Consider the following 13188-nt stretch of genomic DNA (forward strand, 5'->3'; position numbering starts at 1 on the left):
TCCAATTACTGTATTGGCAGACTGCCTTGACCTTTCCTGGAGAAATCAACAAGAGAAAAGTAGTGGTAGTAGTTCCCAACAGTTGCATTTCAATGAACCTCATGCAGCACAGGAAAATTTTGTTCTCTGAGATGAATGACTTGACTTTCAAAGGTCTGCCGTAAACAGTAAAGAAGTTAAACTTCCCAAAAGACATCCAATTTCCCAAATACTTAAAATAATATTTCTACAGATATCGTACAAGTGCCAGTAGTGATCTAAACCAGAATGTTTTTATTGAAAATAAAGCTGTACTTGCTTCCTTAGAAGTGTCTTTTTTTTAAAATTTATTTAATAACACTGCCCTGGCCTGTATCATCTGAACTCTGAAGTGCTCTGTAACTTGTGACGGAGGCAAACGTGTCCATGCACTCTCCTGCCCTTTGATATTGCTTATAATTATAATTCAGATAATTCAGATCTGCTTTCTTAAATGCTTAAATAGTGCTAAGTTACAGGATGCAATTCCTACCAAATGACAACTCTCTGTGTGTCATTTTGCCTCTCTGCCACAGATAAGCAATAGTCTCTCATATAGGCCATAGTAAACTATTAAATGGGCTAATTGGGATAAATGGAAATACTTTTTTTTTCTAACGTTGAATGTGACAGACCATTAAGATAGGCTTTACAGAGCTAAGTATCAGTATAAAGGAGAAGCAGAATTATCTTTTCAATATTAGCTTCACATCTGAAGCAGATTGTGTACAGCTATCTTCTCCATCTATCCCTTGGGCATAAAGGCAGTCAAAGAATTCGTAAAGCAGGGGAGCAAATTGCGCTGGTCAAGATCAAATTGCAAGCATGCATAATTTGATGTACTAATGATTGTCCAGGTTAATTGTTATGAGGACTGGAGTTTGATGCTTAACAAACATCTCCTCAGTTTCACTGTGGAATGAAAGTTCTGACAGCTGCAAAGACTGCTGGTCTTAGTTGGCTGCAATAGTGAGTAGTGTTGAGAGAAATCTTGACTTTTGAAAGAAAATCTCCTCTGCTTGCAGGTAGAAGCTACTGGTGGAGTTGCTGCAGGCATAGAAGTGTAATTCCACAGCTTCAGTATGTGAAATCAGCACCAGGCTTTAAGGTTAACTTTGCAGCTTGAAATTAACTCAGGCTTTAGAGGAGCATCTAATTTTGTATAGCACATGTGACTTTTGAAAATGTTGGGTTGTATCGTAGAAAGAGTCTCACATGGCAAAGTGAAGTCCTCCTTGTGTAAAGCAACTCAAAGCTGTCTTTCATGGTCTTTGCATGGAAGTCTGCAAGTTACAAACAAACCTTGCACCTTGCAAGTTGCAAGACGTTGTTTGTCACCTCTCATCTCTAGATCTGAGCCAACATACAGAGAGGCTACTTGTTTTCTGTCTTCAGAAGCAAAGAGATCAGACAACAGTCCATTAAAAAGATTTATGGTGAATAAAATATTCCTAAGTAGAGAAGACTCTTCTAATCTCCCTTCTGGTAAGCAGGTGTGTTATGCATCACCTCAGTGTTGAGTAGCGTACATAATGAGAAGAAATATTTATCCATATAAGACAAAAACTTTCCTCAATTTGATAGTTAGGATTCCATCCCAGATATCATTAAAATCCTGATCACACCAATCACAATCTGCAGAGATCTGCTTCTCATGGAGAGAACAATAGCCTTATACCAGCCATGTAATTGTTGTCCAGTTTGTTGTCCATGTGGATGACGTGGCCTTTCTCTCTGATATTTCTACATCCACCAGACTGAGAAGAATCCTTTGAAACATCTCTTAAAACATCTGAGCTGTTGTTATTGTTGTTGTTGTGGAAATTGTACACATAGGCTTTGATTCTGCTTTTGGCTGAAGAAGGTTAAACTGCAGAGGGAATACTAAGAATTATCCAGCAGCTAAAAGCAATATGCTGGATTATTGAAGAATAAAGGTGATCAGTAACTCATATATTAATTACTTTCTTGGCTGAAGATACTATTATCTTTGCCATCATATTCCTAGACAGAGTTATTGGAAACAAATGTAAGATCAAATAACAATAAATAATGTTGAGAAAAAAATAAAGATATCAATCCAGAAGAATTACTGAACTGCAGTGGCCGAAAGCTGACTCTTCATCAGGAATACATCCAGATGCCTAAAAATAGTGTATACTTCAAAGCTCTATGTATCTACATCAATGATGAGAGCAAGAGTTATGTCATAGCTCTTCCATAAATGCTGAAATGGTTTCTGAAATCCTTCTGTATCTCCAAGGGATGCTATCTCGTAATCTCATTTGATCAAACTGTTAAGCATTTTCTTCCAAACTAAGAGAATCTGAGAGCAGCCTGAAGTTCAATCAGGAGTAGGGCGGATGAATTGTGAGGTGTGGAGAGCAGCCACTGATCCTGTTTTTGTTTCAACTGCTGCTTGCAAGAAGGTATTTATCTTGCTACACTTCACAGGCTGCTCCAACTTGCCATAAGGGTTTTCCTTCTGCAGCGTTCAAAAGAAGCAAGACTGTAAATTCACTTCTCTGATGACTGTGAATCATGTTTGCCTTCTATATTTTGTGTAAGACTACCCCATAGTGACCAAGGACTCCGGGTGGCTGTATTGGGTAGGTGACCTTGCTGTGTCTGCTCTTGGCTGTGCTCACACATGCTCCTGCCTGCAACACCCCTTGAGGGGCACATGCCAGGGAGCAGCTTTACCCCCAGCACCAAGGGCTCCTCTGCTGCAAGAGAAGGGAAGGAAAATCCAGCTCACCTGCCCATCCAGGGGATGCATAACCAGCACAAAGGACAGCAGGAGAGGAAGCTACACAGCAGGGAGGCCACCCTCCAAGAGAAAAATCTTCTGGGCACTTGGAAACATTTTGTTTCTAACTGCCAGGGAAAATGCTGACATTTATCTTTGGTACTGGTTCCAAGTTACATTTTGGCTTGCTCATGCTGAGAAACTTGCTGAGTTGGAGAGAGAAGAAAAAGAAAGCAGGTAGGCCACAAGGCTCCTTGCTGCCTTTTATTTTGCCCACCTCTGCGCTGCTGCCTTTCTCCTTACTCTGCAGCAATTCATGTGGGAAGGCAAAGAAGCAACTGCGGTAGCAAAGCATGGCAAGACACAACAGAAACTGGAAACAATAACCTGCACATTGGGGCATGATGACCAGTAACTCTGCCAGCAGCTGAGGATAATAGCCAGGCCATGGTAACCCACACCAACAGCTGGAAAAACTGTTTGGCATACTTCAAGACTTGCTGGCTTGTCCTTTTACAGGTGTGGAGCTGCTGCTTGCTGTCAGCCTTGCTGCACACCTCAAAAGAGTTTCTCCATGTGCCTGAATACTTGCCTGTGGGAGATGAAGAATTTTGGTTTGCATAAATAGTTCATATTGTATTATTATAACTTGTCCATTCATAATTTGTATTCATTGTTTATTTTATTATTATAAGGTGTTAGGTAGTTTATGTAAATAGATTTAATTCTCTCTGATTTGGACTGATGGCTTTGCTTTCCTAGGGAGGAATAATCCTTGTTTTAGGAAAGTATATATCCACCCTCAAAGGGATCACCAAAGGCTTGAGACACAAATGCTGTCCTCCTGCACTGTACAAAGTGAGGAAAATACCATTAGTGATTATTCCCTTGTGCTGAACTGAGGATAAGCAACAAAATTTGAGGAACACAGCCTGAGAAGAGATGAATTTGTCTGCTCTCCTGTCGTAGTCTCCTCTTTGCTCTCTTTCACAGAAGGTATTGGCTTGGGACAGTTTCTGTGTAGACAGGCTTTTTCTGAAGGCAGCTTAGCCTGGGACACTTAGGTAGCTGAGAACAACTGCTGAGCAAGAACATTACCACTTTAGTTTGAGCAAAATATTGTTTACCCCTTTCTCACTCATTTGCCTCTCCCATTTCCCTGTTTCTCACTGGAGGCAATGTCTGCCTGAGGCATGGGAGTACCAGCAGATCCCACAGCTGCTATGGCTGTTGGGCTGGGAAGGGCATGCTGAGCCCCACAGTGGCCAGCACACACCCAGGACCCTTGGAAGTCTACTCTCTTTGCTACATGGTCCTATTTCCATGCCCAAAGTACCCCTGCCCAATGCCCCTTACATATGGAGAGATACCACTGCGTGCTCTGACCTTCTTCAAACACACCTCCCACCCTAACTAGGGCACTCTGTCATTTACTTCCAGGTGCTGCTGCACAGCATGCTTATGCATAGCCAGAGCTGATCTCCTTCTTACCACCACCATGTCACTGCTTTGAGAGATGAGCAGAGGACTCCTATAGATACCTGCAGAGGGAGTTCTCCAGTTGTGGTTTATGGTCCTAGCTGTTTATGGTGCCAGCATAAGTATCCTTCATTCACAGGAAAGCATTGAAAGAAGAGGCTCAGCAACTAGACCTGTAGATGCCAGTGCTCAGAAAGTGTCAGGAACTCAATTGCTGGCACTCAGGCTCACTATTATCTTTCTTTAGATGTCTCCTGCCTGTCTACTACAGCTCTTTTTCAGTTTTGCCTGTCTTTGCAGGAGAGATCAGGAGGCTCGGACCAACTAGTCCTGCTTACACTAAGTGGCTTGGTCTCTGGTTCATCAGGACTGGTTTCTGCATATCTGCAAGGTTCCTTGCTCATCACGGGCACCACCACCCATGGCGAAACTCCAGGTCCCCACAGTGGACCATGAAGAAAAATACAGCTTGCCACCTGCCAGGCCAGATTCCTCAGCAAGACACTTGATGCCAGCAAGAGCAGGAATGCTCAGGACGGGGAGCCCAGCTTTGGGCATGGCACACATGCATGAAGGTAACTGGCCTGCCTGCACAAAGGATCCTGGCTCCCCATGCTTGTGTTTTTTTGAGTCTTCCTAGTTTTAAGTCTGACATAGAAGGTTTTACTGGCCTTAATAGTATATACATGGTGGAACCAACCTCACTAACATCAGACCTGTTGTGTACTTGCAGCTGCTGTCAGAGTCTGGATTTCCAGTTAGGAGCCAGATGCTTTTGTCTGTGGATGTGTGCCTTAATGTGGTATTGGAGCCAATGTGATGAAGGTTGTTTCTACTGCAAGAAGAAAATTGTGGCAGAGTCACTTTTCCCATGAAATAGTTACAAGACTGTTTCCTTGGATGCAGCAGAAGCTAAACAGCAGGAAGCAGATCCTTTAATTGTCTCCACCAAGCTTCTGCCACCCAGAGCTCAGCTGAAGAGGCTCTTAATTTCAGACTTGCTCAGAGACACATTCCCTGCTTTTCTCCTGGACCTCAAGACAGAATATTTCCTTGTTGCTTTATCTCATGTTTTCTCTCATCTTTTCTGTTGTTCTTTAATATATTTCTAACATGCACTGAACATTGGCCGTAGCAGCTTCTTCTCTCACACATGGCTGGTATGTCTCTCTGCTACAGATATTGACTTGCTCCTGTGTTTGGGGTGGGGATTTCTACTGTTTGTGTGGTCTAGCTACATGGATACCCTTTTCTATGGAACTGCCTTAAATGAGGGACAAATACATACTATTTAAAGTATAAAATAGCCAAGTACTTTGAAAAAGTCTGCTCCTAACTGTCCCAGACTGCTCACTCACAATTAAAGGAAACTTTTTGGCTTTTATCCTCATGTTCTGTTTCACATATAGGAATGACAATCCTTTACTTTGCTAGTATATTAGAAAGATAAGGGTATATGTATGTATATGAATCTCCTGGACACTGTAATAGTGAGAAGCATGGAAAAGCCTAGGAAGAAGCCTATTTTGTCCTTTCAAAATGGGATTTGGGTCAGGGGAAAATCTGAAGCACAAAAACCTATTGCTGCCACAACATTTTCTTTCTTTTCCTGCCTGTCTCCTGATATTGTGAGACATAGGGGAATGAATAGAATAGAAGCGATAACCCCACCTCCACCAGATTACAGATTGTATCATCAGAGATCCCCTATTCACAAGGGAGCGTCTACTGTGGGAATCTCCAGTCAGTTTAAGTTCTTGCTCTGCTTATGCTCTGCTTATGCATGCATACAAAGAGTAAACTTGGCAGGCTGAACAGTCTCTCCCTTAAGAATATTGACAGATGAATGTAAACTCAATTACCTTGCTTTTTCATTCCAGTTGAGTTACTTGCACTGTACTAAGTACATCAGCATCTGGAGTCACTTTGAACAACAAGATAAATCATTTTCTGGTGTCAAAAGCAGAATTTTCAGTATTTATAACTTGCAAAAAGTCAAGGGGTTGGCTGTGCTTTGTTTCCCACCATCCTGAAAAAACAAACAAGACAAACCCTATGTAGGAGGTTCATCATCTCCAAGAGTCAGGCGGGATTTTGTGGGTATAGCTAAATGGCTAATGGTCATTTTGCCTATGAGCCTGCAAAACTGAAAGATGTAAAACCAGCTCTTGAATTTTCCTTACCATTCTCACCACCACCACCGTCTTCACTATCCATTAACCCAGCTCATTACTGAAAGGTGAAAACATAAAAGAAGTAAACATTAGTTAATGAGGTTTGCACCTGGGGGCGGTAAACAAAGCTACTCTCTGTGCCTGTGAGCTCTTGAAGGGAAACTCTGCAAATCTCAGCACAGAAAGGACAGGTCTGCTTGGGATAGGGTATGCTTGCAGAAAAAGGCAAGAGTATTTTTATTTTTCTGATTCAACATTGTGGATAGAAGCAGAAACAGATGCTAATCTTACTCCTCTGTAGCTTGGGACATTTCAAATCCATATTTTTCATTCTGGGGCTTTGTCTCAAGTGGAGAGAATTGAGACTTTGTCTTGGACTTAAAGAATCAAGACTTTGTCTGAAATGCAATAATATGGTGCATGCTAAACAAAACAAGTCTTTGTGTACCATTATTGTCAAAACATTATAGCAGCAGGAAATAGCTAGACATGGACTTTCCTTTGCTAGTTAACTGCTACTATAGATCTATTAAAGTTCAACTCATTTTACTTTCAAATCCTATTGCAGTCGCTGAATCCTTTGTCAGAGAAAGAAACAGCCTGTACAACAGTTCTTTACAGCATAGTAATGCACATATTAAATCAGAACGTTTTCACCTTACCGTTTCCTTCATTCACTCCACACTTTTCTGAATGTGACTTTGCCTCCTGTGCCTGAGCGTGACCCCACTCCCGCCTGCCCCGTGGAGCATCACCGGCAAGCAGGCAGGAGCTCGCTGGCCCTTTGGGAGCTGCTGTCAGGGCCAGGCTCTCCCCTTCGGGCATAGCTCACCAGAGCCAGGCTCAGTCCGGGTCCTGAAGAGGCTGCTGTGAGTCGTTTGGTGGAAGAAACGTGCGATACAGTTTGATTTCCATGGCAAGGTCAGCTCTCTCTATCGATGCTTTCCCCTGTGCAGGGATAGGGTCTGAAAGAAAAGCAAGCTCTGTAAAGGCAGACCTCCCTAGGCATACATTCAGGGACGGATTTTCTTCTCTTCTTCTCGTGCTCAAACCAGAGCAAGGATTAACTCCACTGAAGACAATGGAGCCAAACCAACGCAACTCAAAGGAGAATCAGACTGTAGCTCAAAGAAACATCTATTCCTATTACTTCCCAGACTTTTATTGCTGCAAATATATACATCTTTGTATTAACTGACTTCAAAGATCTTAAAGCTCTTATTGTGTATGTAGACTACTAGTAACACAGTGTGCTGTTGATGCATAAAGCACGCATGGAGAGTACACAAATACACTCAGCCTGGGCTTAAATTTAGCTCCAACCACACAAAAGATATCTTTATAACTAAGAATGATGGGAAGAAAGATCTCATTCCAGAGAACAACTCATTTTTTCACTGATTCTGGATTTGGCTGACCTGACTTAAATGTGACCTGAGACATTTCTTAGTGCTTTGGAAATTGCATCAACATACTTGGGTTGGAGATGCCACAGTCAGGAAAAAAAAAGAGGGGGGGAGAGATTCTATTTTTAAAATTCTGCTGTTCCTTTTTAAAATAGATCAGTGAAGCATAACTTTTCCTATAGCTGTAAATTTTCAGGCTAAGCAAACTCCAGTAATTTCAAAGGCAGTGGGAACAAGGGGTCACTTGGGGCCAGCCTGAAAAAAATTAACTCTTTGTTCTTTTCCAGTAAAAGATTTCATCATGTTGTTATTGTTGAAAAGAGTCCATTTATAAATGAAAAGGTAAGCTTTTCCATGCAAGAAAGAACAAACTGAAGAAATATGTAGCAGTAGCAGGCTCAGAAGTCTATGAGAATGTTAATGAGGGAAGAGAAACACCATCAGAAATACAGCTCCGCATTTGGTCAGTACCTATCACAAGTGCAGGACTAGATTTTACTAAATTATTACTGTCACTAGATAGCTAGTGTCAACAGGAGACTGCCAGAAACCATGAACACCTTTCAGCAGTAAAAGGCTATGAGCCACATAGTGTTTGAGCTTTACCTGGCATTATCATCAGTGCTGTGAACTCCAAAGACTTTCCCTGATAATATATAGCTGAAAGTCCTCAGGTTTAGGAGAAAAAAAAAAGCCAGGTTCCAGCAGCATGACCCTCTTGAATACTTAACACAAGTAGAACGGATTCTTGTTTCATGATTGTTTTGTATTGGACAGCTAGACATGCTTCATATAACAGAGGTCTTATGAGCTAGTGTGTTATGTGATTTTTAGGTCATATATTTCATACCAACATCCAAATAACCTTAAAACACTGAAAAACCCAAACATAGGTAGGTAGGCTATCCTTGTTATTAGCATGTATTTAGCTGAATGATGGACTCCTGGTCTGGATTGACACCTTTGAGCACTGGCCATCTCACAGAAAAAGTGCCTTGGAGTAAAACTCTACAAGTCATAGGGTAGATTCATGTTTTTCAATACTTTTGAAGTATGGGAATGGCATTAAAAAGCCCCAAACAAATCCCAAGTGGCTTTCAACTGGGTGAAATAATGATAGCTTGGAATTGGGAAGGCTTGGTCTCTGTAGCTTGAGAGGTAGCTGGGATAGACATTCAGGCTTTGAAAATACCAGCTATCTTCTGTTTGTTTGTATCTACATTTATGTTTGGATAAACAGCTCTCAGCAGAAGAAAACCCAATTCATTTAAGTATTTCGGCCAAAGGACAGCAATTATAACAATAAGACACTCCTTTCCCTACCTTCAAAGCATTTGCTAGTATCAACAGTGGACCTGAGACCAAGTCCTGAGGCTTAAATATCTTCTAACTCCACCAACACGGACACTTCAGAGATCTGGTCTTTGGATTAGACACTGTGAAATGTTACAAACATTTTCTATTTATAGCGTTTCTGTCCCACTGATTACAGAATAGAAGTTGCTTTGGTACATTGCAATGATATTGCAAAGTCCTTCTAGATAAGTGAGCGTCTTCATGCTGTAATTGCAGAGTGCAATCAGTGGATAGACTGGACACTAATAAATCTTTAATCCCAGGCCATCCAAATAGTTCAGCAGTGCTCTCTGAAATGTCCATGGTTCCTTAGCTGTCAGGAAATGTGACGCCTTACTTCGTCACAGAAATGTTTAATGATATTTGAACTTACACAGCACTAAATATCGTAGAATGGTAGGGTTGGAAGGGACTGCTAGAGATCATCTAGTCCAACTCCCCTGCCAAAGCAGGTCCATCTAGACCGAGTTGCATAGAAATGTGTCCAGGCAGGGCTTGAAGACCTTCAAGGAAGGAGACTCCACACCCTCCCTGGGCAGCCTGTGCCACTGCTCCCTCACCCTCACAGTAAATAGTTTTCTCTTATGTTTAAACGGAACTTTTTGTGTTCCAGCTTCATCCCATTACCCCTTGTCCTGTTGCTAGCTACAATAGAAAAAAGGGATGCCCCAACCTCCTGACATCCACCATTTATATACTTGTAAATATTAATGAGATCCCTCCTCAGTCTTCTTTTCTCTAGACTAAACAGCCCCAGTTCCCACAGCCTTTCCTCGTAAGGAAGACGTTCCAGTCCCCTGATCATCTTGGTGGCCCTGCACTGGACTCTCCAGCCGTTCTCTGTCCCTCTTGAGCTGGGGAACCCAGAACTGGACACAGTACTCCAGATGAGGTCTCACCAGGGCAGAGTAAAGGGAGAGCAGAACCTCCCTCGACTTGCTGGCCATGCTCTTCTGTAGAAACAATATGCATTGCTTCTATTAAAAAAAAATCTCAAACCAAACAGCTGTAAGAATTTGAAGTACAAAAACCTTGGTGGTCTGGAAGTGTATACCACGAAGGAATAGCCTGTAGCTACAACGTACAGTAGCTCTTCATGTTATCGTTGACATAACCAAGGTGAGCCTTCTCCGATATGCCTGAGATTTCTATGAGTTGATCAGAACATGCAGAACTCTTTGAGCAAAAATCTTTTACTTTATAAACAAATAAAGTGCATGCAGACATTTTACTTTATAAACAAGTGTCTGCAGTATATAAAGTATTATAAAGAATAATTTTTAAAAGCTCAGTCAAATATACATTTCTTACATGGTTTAAAAATGCTAAAGATACCTTTTAAAAATAATAGTGTGTTTGATTTATGTGGTACTGTCTGATTAATGCAGAGCTGAAGCAAGTAATTCCACAGGGTTTGATTCAGTTTTTCTGTCAGCGACACTTGAGCACTTTTGTAAAATACTTTGAGGTCTGTGGCTGATATAAAGGTTAATTGTTCATTCTGTGTCTGTTACTAGAAAAGCTCTCCTGCTAAAGGAAAAGAAATTAGTGCCTTCATCCTTTTTTCTTCCTTTAACTTTTCAAGTATTTATAAAGGGTTTTTTTCTAAAAGGCATTGTGCTATAATTACATTTGTGAATGATCCTAATTGGTGCAGCCAAGTAGCTCAGTGCAGTGTCATATTCAAAGACTGCAGCTATATGTGAAACACTTCCCTGAAAATCTAGCTACCTCAGGCAATGGCTCTTTTGAATTGTATAACCTAAACAGTGCCAGACCACCAGTCAGATGAGAAATATGCAAAGGAAAACGTTGTTGATATTTTAAGGAGCTGTAGCTTGGGGACATGGTAGATTTGGCTTTAAGGATTTCTAGTATCAGGTCAGAAGTTTACAGTCTCATATAGCAAAACATTTTGGTAAAAAATCAAGATTTTAGCTGAATTCTGTTTGAAACAATGTAAACTTTGTGCATGTGGGTCCTGGGCTTGTGATTTTTCCATCTCCAAGGCAGTGTTGTCGGTCACTGATGTGCTTTAACTGGAGGTTAAAGTCAAAGCCTCTTTAATCTCTGTACTGCAGCCATTACCAGCTACCTAGCTACCTGCCTCCCTTTACCTCACATATCTTACATGTTCTACTTTTGATTTCTTTTGCATGCACCCCTTGCCTCCATTGTCATGTACTAAACATGTGCACCCTTTCTATTTCCTTAGCCTTGTCTGCCAAAGTCAAGCCTGGACCCAGCTGAGGAGCCAGACACACATTGGCAGTGTACATCATGATGGAGTTTACAATGCCATTTCCACACAGATGTCGCAGGGTGGACACCAAAGAGACTGAAGCAGTGCAGGGACAATGCTTTGAAGTGTAACTATAAGAAGTTTAGTGGCATGAGTGGCTGGCCAGATGCAATAAGGTGCTGCTGGTTCCTGATGAAACAGGCCTATCCACATGGGTACACTGGCAACTTGAGGGCAGACTTCCCTTTGTTTGAGCCTAAGTGATCAGCAAAAAAAAGGAGGGGCGAGATCTGGGGGTAGGGAGTGGAGTCTCCTAGGAGGTGCAGTCAAAAGGGTCTTTGGGTATTGCTTACAAGAGGACTTCAAGGTGAAAAAAAAATTAAATAACCTGCTTCTGGCACACGTAAGGAAGTCTGTTTGAGAGCTCTTTTTTGCTTGTGGTTTTTTTGTTTGTTTGCTTGCTTTATTTCTTTTGTGGGGTGCTCTAGTTTTCTGGGCATGTTGCTAGAGGTTGTGTGCTTTGCCAAGGAGAAGACTTGCATTCTCGGACAGGCAACATCCTGGTTCTGCCCTACCCCAAACTGGGTGTGCTTACACACCCGCATGTACTGTCAAGAACACTTTAGCTCAGACAGACATTTGGTGAAGAGAAGTTGGGTTAAACCTGCATTTCTCCCATGATCTGACCTTAATTAGTGTACCAGCAGCTATAAAACCAAGCTGTAGCGGTGTTTTATCCTTTGGAGAGATCTCAGAAAGAGATGCTTACCCAGACAGACACAGGCTCCTTCCACAGTCAGGTTCATAGTATCTTCTCAGGCAGTGTTTGCTGTTGCTATATTGTGGCATACTTTGACTTCAATGACAAGGGATGTCAACACACTAGAAATAATGCAGATCACTGTCACAGTCTCCACCAGGGCAGAGATTTCAGCTGTGGGCCATTGCCCTCAACTGACACTGCAACTGCACCCTCGCCTTCTCCATCCCTCAGATGTCCCACACCTCCTCACTTGGAGATGGCTACTGCAGGAGTCCATGCACACACATCTGCTATTACCAGGGCTGCCCTGGATAGAGAAGAAAAAAAGTAGCAATGTAAGGGTCTAAACAGAAAGGAAAAGTGTTGCTTATCTATGGAGTAGAGAAAATAAGAAGCACTGAAATTTTACAACGCTGCCCCAGGACAGGGATGTATAATTCAGGGGAAAGATGATAAATTTGCAGTGGTGAAAGCCAGGGAGTAGGAAAAAGCAGCTGGGGTAACAAGGAAGGATGAAGCTAAGTAAATCTGCATTTCCCTGGCGTGGAGCTCCATTCCAAAGCTGCCACGAGCAGCCAGGTTGCTCCTGCAGCCCCTGCTACTCTCGCACATGCTTGCATACATCCCAAGGGGTTGAGCGTAACCAGCTTGTTCCCCGTAATGAAACCTGCCCTCATCGATACCGCGGGTCTCCTCACTCCCATCAGAAGCGGCGCCACCTTCGCCAGGCGGCAGCCGGGCCTCCAAGGCTCGCGGGCGGACGGGAGCCACCGGCAACCCACTGGCTCGGGCGGCCGGACCCTGTCGCAGCGCGGCACAGCACAGCACGGCACGGCCCAGCGGGCTGATCTCCGCGGGAGACTTCTGTCTCGGTGTCGGGAGCGCTGACGGCCGCGCCGCGCCACGTCGTGTCGTGCTGTGCCGTGCCGTGCCAGGCCGTGCCGCGCCGCGTCGCCTCGCGTCGTGCCGCGCCGGGCCGGGTCGGGTCGGGCCGGCCGCCG

General features: G+C 43.0%; 1 long non-coding RNA gene across 1 annotated transcript; it reads left to right on the plus strand.

Moving 5' to 3' along the window:
* The first annotated feature begins 4555 nt into the window (after window positions 1–4555).
* Window positions 4556–5550, plus strand: LOC133625283 (uncharacterized). The gene is made up of 2 exons (XR_009818592.1): window positions 4556–4821; window positions 4980–5550. It is a non-coding gene; the product is annotated as an uncharacterized LOC133625283 (long non-coding RNA).
* The last annotated feature ends 7638 nt before the right edge of the window (window positions 5551–13188 follow it).

The sequence above is a fragment of the Colius striatus genome, chromosome 4 (assembly GCF_028858725.1).
Source record: "Colius striatus isolate bColStr4 chromosome 4, bColStr4.1.hap1, whole genome shotgun sequence".
Taxonomy (NCBI): Eukaryota; Metazoa; Chordata; class Aves; order Coliiformes; family Coliidae; genus Colius; species Colius striatus.